Raw genomic sequence first — 15,523 nt, forward strand, 5'->3', positions numbered from 1 at the left:
CAGGCTTAATTCACGTCATTAAGCCTCCTAGGCACGAAACCTTCGGGTCGAACTCCCCAGGCCCACGGCTCCCTGCTTTCTCCTGTTTTGGGGGTGAGGCTGGGATGAGGCTGGCTCCTGGGTTTCTTGCCCGCAGGTTAGGAATGAAGTGGCCGGGTGTGCGTGCTGGGCACTCTGTGCGGTTAAGAATGTTTCGCTGAAAGGCATGTGCAGACGGAGGTGGGAAGCCAGGATAGGAGAGGGACGCCCCGAACCTGGGGTGCGGACAGGGAAGTACTACGCAGACCCGGGCGAGATGGCCTGAATCCAGGGACCGGGCGAGGGGTGAGTGGAAGTTGCACCTTTCTCACGGGTACAACCTCGGTGCCCTGTTTGCCCGTTCCGCGCACTCCAGCGCCCGAGGCTCCAGCCTTGGTGAGGGGGAGGGGTCTTTGGTTCTCACAGGAAACATCCTCCCCGCCCTGCACTGGGCGGAGAGTCGGACATTTTTCTCGGCCTCTCTCCGGGCGGCCGGCGTAGCCACCTCGCAGGGCTGCTTTTAGGGACACAGGGTTCAGGCGAGTCTAAGCGAGACTTTCAGGCCAGGTCCCCATTCCCCGACCTGGGGCTCTCGGACGAGAGTTCTAGCTCTTGGCCACCTCCTGCCCACACGTGAACCTGAACACCAGGACACGCGATCCCCGCAGGGAAACCCCGGGAAGCTGCACGCGCCGGGGCGGGCGAGGAGGGGGGTGACTGCGGGGACCTCGCCGCCCCCCACCCTGTGGCCGCTGCTCCCGGGGGCAGGGGCGAAGCGGCAGCGGCGGGCGCAGAGCCGCCCGGGGGAGGGACTGGGCGCTACCCCAGGGAGCAAGGGCTGAGCGGCGGACCGGGCCGTACTCGGCGCGCGCCGGGAGGGGGGAGCCCCGGTCGCTGCCGCGGCCGCCGCGTGCTCAGCTAGTCCCCGCCCCGGGAGCCGGAGCTTCCCAACTAACTCCGCCCGCCGCTCCGCCGCCTGGAGGCTCCCGCTTCCGTCCCGGACCGAGCCCGCGGCCGCTCAGGTTGGTGCCGCCGCGGGGCGGGCAGGGCGGCCTGGGCTCGGTGGAGGGTGGGGGAGTGAAGGGGGGCTCGGGAAGTTAGGCAGATGCCAGGCCCGGGACGGGGATCCTGCTGCTTCAGCTCCCTCCGCTTCTCAGCGCCCAAGGCGGTTGTTGATTTCTTCCCGGGCTGCGTCCAGCGTGACTCCCGAATCGGGCCACCCGGCGAGGAGTCGCCTGGTAGTCCGGCCACGGGGTCACTCGCTGCTGCCCGGGTCTTGGGGTGTCCAGTTCTGCGGCCAGGGAGGGTCCTGGGGACTGAGCCATTTTCGCATTCCCCCAAACCTCTCTATGACACCCTCTCCCACCACCACTTGGTGTCCTTGCCCAGCTCAAGGAGGGGTCACCCTTCTCTCCAGTCCTTGGCATCTTCGTACTTCTTGTGCCTTCGCCCTGTGGGTACATTTGTTCTTTTTCCTTTGCTGCCCCCAACTTGGAGAACTCCCCGTAACGGTGAGAAAGCCTTCCCCGTTCGCCAGCCCACTCTGGAGACTTGTTTGGGAGAAATATGGGCCGCCTAGGAGGTAGTGAGGGGCTGGAGCGAAGTCGGACCTGAGGTGTTTGCGTGTGCGCGAGTGCCAGGAAGCGATGGGAATCCCGTTTCCTTCTCCGTCCAGATGCCAGCTCTGCTCTTCCCCCTGAGGTTTTGCCAGCCGTAGAGTGTAATACCCCGGCGAAGAGATCGCCGCGGCAGAATGGAAAGTATATGCCACTTGGGAGTTAAATCGGGATTTAAGTCTGGGTTCAGTCTCCTTCCAGTGTGTGGCTTTGGGACACGACCCATCGGAACCTCTGTGTTCTCATCTTCAAAATATGGGATGACTTAGGCGTATTACTTTATTTTGAGCCAGGGTCTCTTGTCTAATGAAACTGCCTGATGGCAGGTCCTGTGTTATTATCATCTGAATTTAGGTCCTTCAGGTGAGATGTGATTATATATTATAGGATAAGAAGCATGTGTTCCTGGAACTGACTTTTAGTGTTTGGAGTTGAAGTTGTCCTCTCCCCACCAAACTGTGTGTACAAAGCAGTGGGCCTTAACACCTAATGTGGCTGTGGTCTTAGAAATTGACATAGCAGGAAGAGTGTTATTGGCCCAGTCTTTTGAAACAAGAACTGCGTTTGCTTCAGTTGTTTATAGTCTTTATATCTCTTTTTCATCTCAGGTTCAAATATAAATTCTTGATTTTCTGCTACTTTTAATAATTAAGGAAAGAGAACTTCTTTTTGGTAAAGTAAGTGCTGACATTTAGCTCAAGCACACAACTTGAGTCATATCATTTGTAAATTTTCAGGTTATGATCATAGGCACAAGAAACATCCTTCTCTTCATAGTAACTTTATAAAGCAAATGGTCTAAGGAAATCAGCTTTAGACTTGGCATTAATTGGCTTGGTCATGTCATTCATGTATTCCTGATTTCCTTGAATTCCTGTTTTGTGCAATATGTTTTGCTGTGTGCTGTTAACCAAGCCAAAGCCAAACCCAGTGCCGTCGAGTCGATGCTGACTCATAATGTGCTGTTAGGGATAGAAATTATAGAATATATTCCTTGCTCCAAAGGAGCTTCCAATCTAAAAACCAAACCCAGTGCCGTCAAGTCGATTTCGACTCATAGTGACCTTATAGGACAGAGTAGAACTGCCCCATAGAGTTTCCAAGGAGTGCCTGGTAGATTCGAACTGCTGACCCTTTGGTTAGCAGCGGTAGCACTTAACCACTACGCCACCAGGGTTTCCAACTTAGAGACTAAGCACTTTTACTTCGAATGGAAATCAAGTGTATTCTAATGACTACAGATGGTGAGTAGAATGATGTCAAGAATGCATTATCAAAGGTTTTTTAAGGTCATTATTTGGTCTGTTTATTTAATAAAAAATAGGAAAAATGCCAGGTTTTGGCTAAGGCAGTGATTTCCAAAGTAAATGCCTCTGCTTCATCAGATAGAGACACAGCTTGGAACTAAAATGAATTCTGTGTTTTTAGGAGTTACAGCTCAGAAAAATATCCTGTATATGTATGATGCGGTAATCGAATGTTAAAAGTTGTTGAGATTTCAATTCTAACTTTAGTCAGTAAATCAAGAAATTTATGGTACCTAGATTTTTTTTTTTTTTTTTAGATTTGAGAAAAGGAAATTATGATATCTAAAAACAAGGAAATACAGAGATTGAATAGAAGATTTTTAATAAATTGGAGCTTGACCACTTGAGGGTCTGGCAGGCCCAGGATTGACTCTGAAATATTGACCTAAAAAGTTGCAGGCTTTTGGTAATTTTTTTTTAAAAGAAGCATTTCTGATTTGGCTTAAGGTGAAAGATGGGCATGAATTCTACATGGAATAAATTGGTCTGGGATCTGTCCTTTTTGGTTATAACATTTGATGTTACTCAGTGACACCTCTGATTCTTTTCTCATTCCTGGGAAGAATCTATGCATCCCTCAGATATGTGTAGACTTTCTTAAGCTTTACATACCAATACTGGTCTTTTAGAGCTTTGATTAAACTCAGGCAGGGGGGCACAGTAGGCAGAGGGGCAGCCTGAGGGACTTGATGTTAACTTTACAGTTGGTCTTTCTACTCAGCACCTTTGTTTTCTTATTTGTGAAATGAGATTAAAGATCCTTGTCACTTCCCTGTAAACTGTGTGGTTTGGCATAATAGCCATGAAATGGAGAGAGAGAAATCTTTTTGTGTTTGTCAAAACTTTCGTCATCCCTTTAACTTAGTCCTTAATAACTGGGTAATTGTTAAAATTATATACAAGTACAAATGGGTTAAAAGAATGGTTCTGAATAAAGTTGGTGGTGGTGTCTGTCATATGCTCTCAGGTCTCCTAGAAGAAGTTTCAGTCATCTTACATCTCCTACAATTTAAAGTAATGATGTGGAGAGTAAGACTTTCCTCTTGTCCAAGGCTGAACAGCTTCTTAGTGGCAGTAGTAGAACTATAATTCCAGTTTCCTCATAACTAATTCTATGGTTTCTCCTTACCCTTTGTAGTCTCTTATAATCTAGATAATATTAAAAAAAACTGGTTAAGAATCTTGGCTTTGGGTTCTAATGGGCCTAGGAGATCTGCCCAGGCATTTAGGGTCATGTGACTCTAAGTCAATTACTTAACCTCTCACATCCTCAGTTTTTTCATCTCTAAAATGGGAATAATGGAAGTTCTTACCTCGAAGGACTATTGAAAGGATTAAATGAGTGAATCTGTGTAAGGTACTTAGCATATTGCCTGTTACTTAGTACTAGTATTTAGATACCTACTGCTTTCCTACTCAAGTAGATACTCCAGTTTCTCTGGGGGTGAAATCACATGTTAAAGGTCCAAAGTTAAAAAAAAACCCAAACCCCTCTGCTGTCGAGTCGACTCCGACTCATAGCGACCCTATAGGACAGAGTAGAACTGCCCCGTAGAGTTTCCAAGGAGCGCCTGGTGGATTTGAACTGCCAACCCAACTATATATATATTTCCTGTGAAAGCTGGGACCTGTGTAAAGTGGAAACCTATCAGAGAAGAAAAACTCAAATATTTTTCATTAATAGAGAGTGGTAGAAAAGTGGTAAGACTGTACCTGTCAAAGGCAGAATACTTGAGAGGCCTGGAAAAACAAGGCAGTCCAGTCAAGTTCTGGCTTTCACAGGTTTCACTGTGTATATAGTTGTTTTATATATAGGAATATGTATAGTTGTTATATCTATAAAACCAAATGTTTTGAGGTAGCCATTCCTCAGCTAATTTATATTTCATTTATTTATTCAGCAGTTGTTTACTGAGCTCTTGCTGTGTGTTAGGCCTTTTCCTAGGCACTGGCATAGAGATGTGTACCAGACAGTCATGGTTTCTCTCTTAAGAACCTATAAGTCTCAGGAGGGATGCCGGCTTGTAAACAGGAAATTACAGTATCATGTGACTTGTACCACAATAAGGGTAATGCAGAAAACCACAGAAGGCAGGGTTTGGGTGGGTGGGTGTCATACAGTGCATCTCACCCTGATTGGGTTTGGTGGGGATCAGGGAAAGCTTCCCAGAAGACATAAGTACACTGAGGCCTGAAGCATGAGTGGTAGTTAGCAGCTAAAGAAGTGGGAGGCTGAAAGAGTGTTTTAGACCAGGGGGAACACAGGACGCATTACAGCCAGAGCTAGGCAGATAATGCAAAAGAATAAATAAATGAGAGCAGGAGGGAGCGGTATGGCTACCTGGAACCCATGGTTTCTCTAAAGGGAAAAATAGGTACAGTAAAACCTGCAGATGCCAGAACCTGTGTAAAGTGGAAACCTGTCAAAGAAGGAAAACTAAAATATTTTCCACCTAAATGAGCAGTAGAAAATGGTAAGACTTCACCCTGTCAAAGGCGGAAAACTTGAGAGACCTGGAAAAGCTAGGCAGTCCTGTGGAGTACCGGCTCCCGTAAGGTCAGTGTTGTCACGTTGGGATGGAGGCCCGGTGTGGTCATGTTGGGATGTTTCAGCCAAGCGTTGTCATGTTGGGATGTAGGCCCAGTGTTGTCCTGATTTTTTCAAGAGAATCTTAAAATTCGTATTTTATAAATGTGAAATCTCCAAAATGTCAAATGGCCCAAGTGTATTTAAAACTATTTTATGGGCCAAACCAGAAAAAATTGCAGTTGAAATCAGCCAGGTACCACCACTTAATGACCTCTTCATTAAGGAGCTGAAGGAGGTTAAGTGTGCCTAAAGGAATACATGTTAGAAAGGAGAAGCAGGAGAAGTGCCCACTAATAGAGACAGAGCCACATCATTTCAGGGCTTTGCGGAACTTGCTAAGGAGGTTTGGTTTCATCTTAAGAGCAGTGGTTGGCATCGAAGACTAAAGAGTGACATGCTTAGATTTGTGTTTACAAGGTACATTTTGGTTTTCTATGGAGAATGCTTGGGACGAGGCAATAGTGGATATAGGGTAACCATTTAGGAAGCTATTGCAGTGGTCCCAGCAAGAAATAAGTATGGCTAGAAGCATGGTATTCAAGCAGAATGGGGAGAGGTGGGTAGATCTCAGAGATAAGTATAATACTTCCACTGGTGGGCGATAAGTGTTAGTCACTAGGTTTCTTCACGTCTTGCAAGCAGAGGCATTGACTGCCTTCATTCTGGACTGTCTTTTCAAGGACGTTTGTATAGCAAATAGCCTTGGAAGATAGAGGCTCTGAAGCAAGAAGCAGGTAGCCTTACTGTCCAGTATAAAAGACTTGGGCACGTTAAGCTCAGAGTTCCTCTCCTGTGATGCAAATCACTGCATGTGCAGGTGTCAGCTGGCCCTCTTCACATCATCCCATTGGAGTTAGGGTTCAGAAAACTGGCACAGGTATGCTGATTCTCCTGCTGCTGCTATCACTGTAGTAGTCCTCTGTTTCTGACCCTGAATCTTGTGTCTTCTCTCAGCATCCGTGAAACTGTGGCATGGTAATTTGTTAGCTTGCAAGTAGGGTATGGTCTCAGACCCTTTATAATTCTTGAGAGCCACTAGACACGTTGTCTGTTTTAATTAAAATTAACATTAAAAATGTCACATTTTCAGCCACTCTAGTCATACTTCAAGTGCTCTAGGGGCTACTGTGGAGCCCTGATGGCACAGTGATTAAGAGCTCAGCTACTAAACAAAAGGGTTGGCAGTTCTAATCCACCAGCTGCTCTTTGGAAACTCTATGGGCAGTTCTACTCTGTCCTATAGGGATGCTATGAGTCAGAATTGATGGCAACGGGTTTTTTTTTTTTTAGTGGCTACTGTATGGGACAGAGCAGATATATGATATTTCTATTATTGCAGAAAGTTCTATTGGATGTTGCTAGTTTAAAGGTTTAGGTTTTTTTCTCTGTGGAGGTGGAGGCAATAGTAGGTATTGATTCTGACATTGTAAAAATGATGTTTGTTTTGTGTTAGGTTCGTAAGAGTTTCTGTATGCAGAGGAAATATTCCAATTTGGATAAGCTGTATAGTGTCTAGTTTAGCCTGTTGGGGAAAAAAATAGAAAATTATCTGCATTATCAGTTTGGAGACTAGACAGAGAGTGGGAACATGTGGCAACAGAAATTCTACATATTCATGTGTGACCATGAGATTGGGATCTGTGCCCTCAAAATCAGTGTGACTGTGAGATTGGGATCTGTGCCCAAAGGTGCCTCAACTTTTGAAAACTGTCTTCAGCTTCATCTACAAGCCATGCCTGACGTGAAAAAACAAGAGGAACACATTCGAGTGAGGTTCTGGAACACAGCCAGACCAGCAGCACCGAGGCAGTGTGGCCTGGCCTCACATAAAGGATGGAGAACTGGAACAGGATTTCCACATAGCTCTTGTTCAGCGAGCGTGAGAGGGCAGCCCCAAGGATGGAAGGAACTGAACTTGAAAAAAGAAAAAATGCAGTGCTTTTTTTTTTTTTAAAGCACAACTTTAAATGACACATCAGAGGTGCGAGTGTGGGGTGGAATGCCAAGAAACAATAAAAGCAGCAGATCTGCTTCTCTATCAGAAGGAAGCAGCTCATTTTGAGGGAGGCGTGGACCACAAGTACTGGGAAGTGGAAGCACAAAGAATGATAGGCCCAGTGAACAGGCAGTTGGAACCATAAAGGACAGTTTTTGCCCGCATACAGTGTGTATTTGTAGTTAAAACATAAGGGAAACAGGGCAGTGGTAGAAATAAATAAAAATGAAGGCTAAAGCCATTCCAAAAGAATTATACTGTCACCTGCTATTCCCTGTCATAAATTTCATGTATTGAGAATTCCATTTACCTGTGCCAAAATAAGTTTGCTTTAAAATAGGACTTATTTGTAATGTAGTATAATTGTACTTATTTGAAGACTAATTCAAATTTTACAGGAAGATTAAGCTTAGAACATTTAAAAAACTGAATTTGTTATTTTTATGTAGGCATGTATATAACTCAGAGCCCTAGTGGTTCAGTGGTTAAGAGTTGCGGCTGCTAACCAAAAATTTGGCAGTTTGAATTCACCAGCCGCTCCTTGGAAACCAATGGGCCAGTTCCACTCTGTCCTATAGGGTTGCAATGAGTCAGAATCAACTTGATGACAATGGGTTGGGTTTGGTTTATGCATAAGCCAGTCTCTGGGTTATACAAACAGTTTATGTGCTTGGCTGCTAACCAGAAAGTTGGTGGTTGAGTCCATCTGGTGGTGCCTTGGAAGAAAGGTCTGGCTATCTACTTCTGAAAAATCAGCCATTGAAAACTGTGGAGCACAGTTCTACTCAGACACACATGGGGTTGCCATAAGCGGGAATGGACTCAATGACAGTGAACAACAACAAATACATATACATATTGTTTACATTATTAATTGCATCAACAAACCCTTATTCTCATAGTAAATCCTGGGAGAGCCAAGGTCTTGTGATACCAGGGTTTGTACAAACATGAGATTCCTTGCATAAGGCAGGCATTGCTTAATTAGGTTTAGTTCCATTTGGTTTTTAAATGCTAATTTGATAGATGTCTTTTCTGTGTATGTGGATTTTAAATCCTATTTCTATGGGGGAGGAAATAACTGGTTATCTCTCCCGTACACCTTCTCTTGTCCAAATCTGGTAAAGTCAGTTTTTCCAGTGTGCTTTCATTTTTCCTTTCTGTTTTCTTTGCCGCTGTTCTTACCTGGGCTTCAGGCTTGTGTTTCCTTGGGCCTCATTCTCTTCATATGAACAGCATGAGACTGGAAATAATCTTTGTTGTATTTCTGGAGATGAGAGTTTTTGTTGGTTTCGTGCGGTCCTCACTCAGGCAGGGTGTGTCAAGCCATTTTTAGAAAACTCACTCCAGTAAAGCTGGCATATGCTGTTGAAACTTGGTGTGCCCTCCTCAGAAAGCAAACTGGGAGCCTTGGTGTTTATTGCATGAGTCACCAATGGGTTCAAATGCAAGGAAATGATATTCAGTTGTTTTTCATGTTTATCAGTTACATCTTATTTTAAAAGAAGCCTGACGTAAGGAAATGAAAATAAACCTGTTAGCTCTTTCTTCCCCCCCAGAGAATGTAGACATAAGAATTCCAGTGTTTTGTGAATAAATAGTAACAATGCGGGTAACAATTAGATCTTGTCCTTCAGCTCATGATGTCCTGCAGTGCTCAGACTTTTTAGTGCGTATATTTCCTCAAGTTGTGCATGAGTAACTTTAATCAGGAGCAAAGTGGGTTCTTTCTATTATATGCCATTTCCTCCATGGCCCTTGCCTCACTTAGCTATTACTGTATGCCTGATTGACCACAGTGAAACGTCTTTAAAACATTTTCCAGGGGACTAAGGACTTTTCTGGAGAATTTTTATAAAGGCAAATGCCAAGGAGGACAAAGTTAGAATGGTTTCCCTGCACAGATGAATGTTTCCTGAGAGACTGATGAGTCAAGGAGTTGTTAATAGGATATGTAAATGTAACCTTTCACCCAGTTACTGTCATTACTTAAGTCATAACTGTGTAGCTTTAGTAAATTGCTTTAACTGGTTCTTGTCTAGTTCCTTGACGAAAGACTCTTAGTCCCATTTTTTTTCCAGTCAGTAGTTGGTGCTGTTTCAAGTTTGCCTTGCCCAACGCTATCCTTTTCTCCTCCTGTTTTTATGACAGCAGTTCATCATCATATTATAGATTTTTTTGATGATATCTTTGCCTCAGCTTCACTTCAGTATTTGCAAGAAGTTTTTATATCCATGTATTAGACTTTGACTTCTAGCTCTTTGGTTCCCAACAGAATATCTTCTTTTGTTTATTCAACAAATGCTTATTCTGTGGCAACCATATACCAAGCACTATCCTCGACCCTACAGGTCCAGCAATGAGCAAAGGAATACATGATCTGTGATATTATGAAGCATAGAGTCCAGAAGGAAGCCAATCGTTAATTAAAAAAAAAAAAAAAAGTCATGTACACACATACACATACACTAATGGATACATAATTACAAACAGAAGTAAATGCTCTAAAATAGAGCAATACAGTTTCGTGGGCATGAATAACAGCACTCTGAGGAAGTACCATTTGAGTTGATATCTGAAGAGTGAGTAGGAGAATTTGAGAGAGGGTAGGAAGAAGAGTTTTCAGGCAGCAGTGGGAACTATAGATTTTGCAGAGGCCCTGTAGCTAGGGAGGAAACCCTGGTGGTGTAGTGGTTAAGTGCTATGGCTGCGAACCAAAAGGTCGGCAGTTTGAATCCACCAGGTGCTCCTTGGAAACTCTACGGGGCAGTTATGCCCTGCCCTATAGGGTCGCTAGGAGTTGGAATAGACTCCAACGGCACTGGGTTTGGTTTTTGGTTTTGTAGCTAGGGAACGGAGTAAATTCAAGGAGAATCAAAAGGAGAGTGGAGAGAGATGAGGCTGGATGGTTAGGCAGGGGCCAGTCCATGCAGGGTCTTACTGGCCATGAATTTGGTCTCCATCTTAAGAATAATGGGGAGGGTTTTAAGTAGGGGCTGGTGACGTGATGTGATTTGTGTTTTGGTAAGATCATTTGTGGGGAAATGGATTGGGGGGGGAGACTTTGAGTGGCAGTAGGGATAGGTTGGGTGGTTGCTGCACGTGTCCAAGTGAGAAATAATGGGATGTATGAGGCCTGTGGTCTATACTGGGAGTTGGGGAGGAGGGCAGGGAAGATGGAAAATGTTTTAGGGAATGACATCAGCTTCACTTGGGAATAGGATGGCATTTCTTGTATTCGTTAAAAAAATATTTAGTGAGTCCCTGCTGTGTGCCAAACTCTGTGCCACGCTCTGGAAATAAAACTGTGAACGAGATAGAAAGAACCCTGTACTCATGATGCTTACATTTTAATGGGAATGACAGAAAATCAATAAGTAAAATGATAAATATGTAATATAATTTCAGGTAATGATCAATCCTATAGAGAAAAATGAATTAGTATAAGGGATTAGAGAATGGCAGGGAAATGTCCTCATACATAAGGTTGTCAAGAGAGACCTTTCTGAAGTAACATTTGAGCAGAGACCCAAATGAAGTGGGAGAGCTAACCATGCAAAGACCCCTTTACCAAACTCAGGAAAGGACAAGTATAAGAACTTGAGGCTGGAACAAGAGGAACCCCTTCCTGCAAAGAATACAAAGGCCAGTATATCTACAAATATGGGGGAATGAGAGAGAGGAGGGAAAGAAGTCATGGATGTCTTGTCAGTAGCATTTAAGGGGATTTGTTATCTTCTCTTCAGTCATGACGAGTTTCTCAAAGCCACACTCTGCACCGACCACAATCCTAGGTTGCTCTGACACTAAACTGTTTTAACAGCAGCTAGAACAGTTTACTTCATCATGTCATGCCCTGCTCCAGAACTTATCGCTGGGACCCTTTGATTATCTCACGTGAAGGGTACCTCCCTTATTTTAATCCCATTTCTCATTGCACCCTCTTTGGACGTCTCTCTGTTGTCGGATTTGTTTGTTAGGCCTTCCACATAACTTACTGTTTTTCTTCATGGCTTTGCATTCATCCTGGTGCTGCTTTCCTTCCTACGAGCCTGTTTCCATATGTTCCTTCAAGGCCTCGTTCACAAGTTATAGGTTACACTTTCTACTAGTTTCTTACGGTTTATTCTATTTTACCTGGACCTCTGAGCCCCACAACTTTCTCAATCTGTGTAATATTATTTTCTTCTTACTTGAGCCACTTGAAGAGGCACTACTTTAAAATGCTACCATTCTTCCAAGTCAAAATATTTATGTTCTCTCTTCCCAGAAAAGATTTGGCTCTGTCGTGTAGGTGACATTGGCCAAAACATTTAGCTCTCTGTGTTCAGGTTTCTGGTTCACAGGATGAAGATAATAAAAAAAAAAAAAAAAGATAAGCCTCCCTTATTTCATTCACAGTGTGGTTGTGAGGAGTAAATGAAGCGAAACACATAAAATGTTAAGCAAATATAAAACATTATTTTTAATAGTTCACATGAGTGTATCCACTGTAGATACCTCAGAAGAAAGGCCTGGTGGTTTATGTTTGAAAAATCAGCCACTGAAAACCTTGTGGAGCACAGTTCTAACCTGATACATGTGGGGTTGCCATGAGTCTGAGTCAGAGTTTACTCGATGGCAACTGGTTGGTTGGCTAGTATTTCATATCCCCATCTAAATAGTAGGTTTCTACACCAGCTCCCACAGTGTAGAGGAATTCCATGAGACTTTTTGACCTTCCAGGCATACTAAGCAAGCTTAGACTAGAATAACCCACAGTGTGATTTAATACACGGGCCAGGAAGGGAAATCACAAACATATTGAGTTCTGTGTGTTGTAGGAAGAGATAAATTAGGTATGGAAGAGCTAGTTTCCTGTATAATATAGGGCAAGATAAATGAAATACTTGGTAAAAGTTTTATCTGAATTCCAAGCATTTATGTATACTTATTTTAGAGTTCTGAAAGTCCTGTTAATATCAAATTGATATATATTAGAGCAGAGACCACCAGCCAAGAGAAGGAACAAAGAAACCCAATAAATTTTCTTCCCAATTTTAATAGTACATTCAGTTATTGCACTGATGTGAATGGAAACAAACAAACATGTAATTTATGTGGCTATTCATTTAATTTTTTTGTGAACTTTTTTTGTGTGAATAATTCTATTGCTTTTTTGACCCAGCATGCCTCCCTTTGACTTTCTGGGAGACGGCATGAAATCCTATAACAGACTGACTAGCTCTCTGCTAAACACTGAGGAGGAACCAATCATGGTTTTTATGTTATGAGATGCCCCAGCATTGGTTGACAAAAACAAGGGTACCCTGTTGTGCTCTCTTTGCTCTTAGATTTAAAGAATCTCACTGATACTGTATTATATATATTTTTTAAATCAGTTTCTCTTTGTTATTATTATTGTTTTGTTATTTTTTGAGTGTGCAGGGAAGAGTTTGATACATTTTGACCTGTTGATGTTGGAGATCACCTACTAGCGTTTCTTGTGGAGTTTTATCTAGGTTTGACATTAAGATGTCCCATTTTATCTGGTGAGCATGACTTTACCTTTGTTTGACCTCCAGTTCTGGTGTAAGGACAGCCTTCGCTTCAGGGACATTGAGGAAACTACCTGAAGCTGGTATGGTATTTCCTTGTGTACCTAGCTAGCCAGCGTAAAAGTTTAACCCTAATGGTCTGGCACATAGATTACATCTGAGAAGTCTTGTCGTGGGAAGTCACTCAGATTTAGTTAATGGAAATTGAATATTTGTCCATTATCTAGAAAAGTGCTTGTTTTCTTGTCAACCAGAAGAGCTTTCTTAGTACAGCTCTTATATTTCAAATAGCTGCATTGCAGAGAGGGTTTTTGTTTGCCGCACTGCTATTAATTGGCTTCATTATTACTGCTGCATCAAGATTTTCACGAAAGGAAAGCCACCATGGATTGTTTATTCATGCCTTTTTTTTTTTTTAATTTTATAGAAAGAGACAAATAATTTCATTACTGTCATAGAAATGAACTTCCTGTTGTATCCTATCAAGTAGATGTTACCTGGAGAATAACTTTTGATCTACATTTTTCAAACCTAATGGAGCACCTTCTTTCTGAAGCTACAAAAGAGTGAAACAGTTTTATGAAAAGGATAACAAATGTTCAGACATTGAATTTCTTTCTGCCTTAATCTTCATTATCTGCAGATTTTGATGCTTCCTTGTTATTAAGTGAAGTTTTGGATTTAAGTATTTCCCTTTTAAGCACAAATACCAGAAGGTCAGGACTGTGACTCAAGTGATACAACATCACCCATAAACTGTGTTGAAGAGAGAATGAGTTGGATAGAGGGCTGGGGGACAGGGCAGGACATTTTCAAGAAGCCTATTTGTTCCTAGATCCTGGAGAAACCTTGTTTCTGACCATTTTAAATGTTCCTTTTCCTGGTTTTGTTTTTGAGATCTTCCACTGTTGTCCCAAGTTAAAATATTTATGTGTACAGTCTTTGTTCCTAAAACACAAGTTTAAGGTCACATATGGAACCATCTGGTGTTTTATGTAATCTCAGCTTCTAGCAGGAATCTTTGAACTGGTGGGTACTTAGCCACTGGGTTTCAGGGTAGTCATAACCTCATTGATATCAGTTGTCTTATTTGATGAATCTCCTAATTTTTTCTTGAGATATAAATATAAAAATAAATATACTTGACAACTACTGGCTTTTTTGAGGTAGTTAAGAGTCAAACTGCTTTAGGTTCAAATCCTCGGTCTGACATTTACTGGCTGGGTGACCTTGGACAAGTGACTTATTCTCTTTATTCCTCAGTTTCCTCATTTCTGAAACTGAATAGTAATAGTAGTTAATAACAGCTTGCCCTTATGTAGTGTATTATGTGCCAGGTGCTGTTCTAAGCACTTGGCATATTAAACACGTTTAATCCTTACAACAACCCAGTGAGTTAGATACTATTTTATCTTCATTTACAAATTAGGAAAATGAGGCACACAGAGGTGAAAATGATTTGCCCAAGGTCATATAGGTGCTAAGATGTAGAGCTGGGATTTGAATCTACAGAATCTGTCTTGGGGCCCACCTCACCTCACAGGCTTGTTGTGTGAGAATAAATGGGATGATCCATGTCATGTATTTAGATTCAAGTTCTGAGTGTAGCAAGCACTTAGTCAGTCATCTCCCTCCACCATCACTACTAGTACTGGTAACCAAAACCAAAACCCAGTTATTATCTACTCTGATTGGTGCCTAATTGTACTTAAATAATTAATAATTTCCCCAAAGACTTCTCATACACCTGAAAAACAGCTTTAATGGTATCTCTCTCTCTCTTTTTTTTGGGGGGGGGGGCTACAAAGCAATAACACTTGCATTGGTTTTTAAATCTGCTTCTTTAGCATGACCGTCTAATACAGTATTTTGTACAGTAGAGCAATTTGAGGGTTGCAGCTGTATAGGAAAAATTATGGGATTTTGGTTAAGCCTTTTGGGAGTTATGTATTCCTGCTGGCTATTTTAGATTCTGTCCAAAGAAGTTAGGTCCTGTAACAATTTAAAAAACTATTTTCAGTACAAGGTATACTTGATTCTGGGGGATGGGATTTGGGAGTGGAAGGGCACAGAATCACCTAAGGATCTTTTTTTTCTCATCTCTAAAAACTATAATTCTGTTATAATCATTTAGTTGGCCCTTTAAAAATGAAAACATAGCTCTCATGTAGGTAGGCATGTGTTCCAGGTAGGAATAAAATCGAAAATCTTTGTCATTAGTGCCAAAGTCTAAGCAAGGGAAACATATACAGGATGGGAAGAAAGTAGTTTTATTTTTTAAAGCGTAGCTATCTGGGGTTTAAACTTACCTGCTTTGAGATGCTAGCCAAGCAGTTTTTCAACTGGACAACAGCCTTGGTGGTGACAGGGGCCCTGGCTCCTTCCCACGAGCACTGTGAACTCATGCCTGGTGGCTCAGTCTAGCCTGTTCAACTACAGGAGCACAAGAGGAGGAAAGG

At 42.6% G+C, this 15,523-nt stretch overlaps 1 protein-coding gene across 17 annotated transcripts in view; it reads left to right on the plus strand.

The window, feature by feature from the left end:
* Nucleotides 1–227: 227 nt before the first annotated feature.
* Nucleotides 228–15,523, plus strand: part of PAM (peptidylglycine alpha-amidating monooxygenase) — a 338,929-nt gene continuing 323,633 nt past the window's right edge. For 5 of the 17 annotated variants that reach the window (XM_049871531.1, XM_049871520.1, XM_049871525.1 and 2 more), the window contains exon 1: nt 483–1,040. The gene's annotated coding sequence lies outside the window, so the exon portion shown is untranslated. Of the gene's footprint in view, nt 325–482; nt 1,041–1,114; nt 1,530–15,523 lie in introns of those variants that run through there. The other 12 variants (XM_049871547.1, XM_049871568.1, XM_049871564.1 and 9 more) reach the window with 5 other exon arrangements.

The sequence above is a fragment of the Elephas maximus genome, chromosome 2 (genome assembly GCF_024166365.1).
Source record: "Elephas maximus indicus isolate mEleMax1 chromosome 2, mEleMax1 primary haplotype, whole genome shotgun sequence".
Lineage (NCBI taxonomy): Eukaryota > Metazoa > Chordata > Mammalia > Proboscidea > Elephantidae > Elephas > Elephas maximus.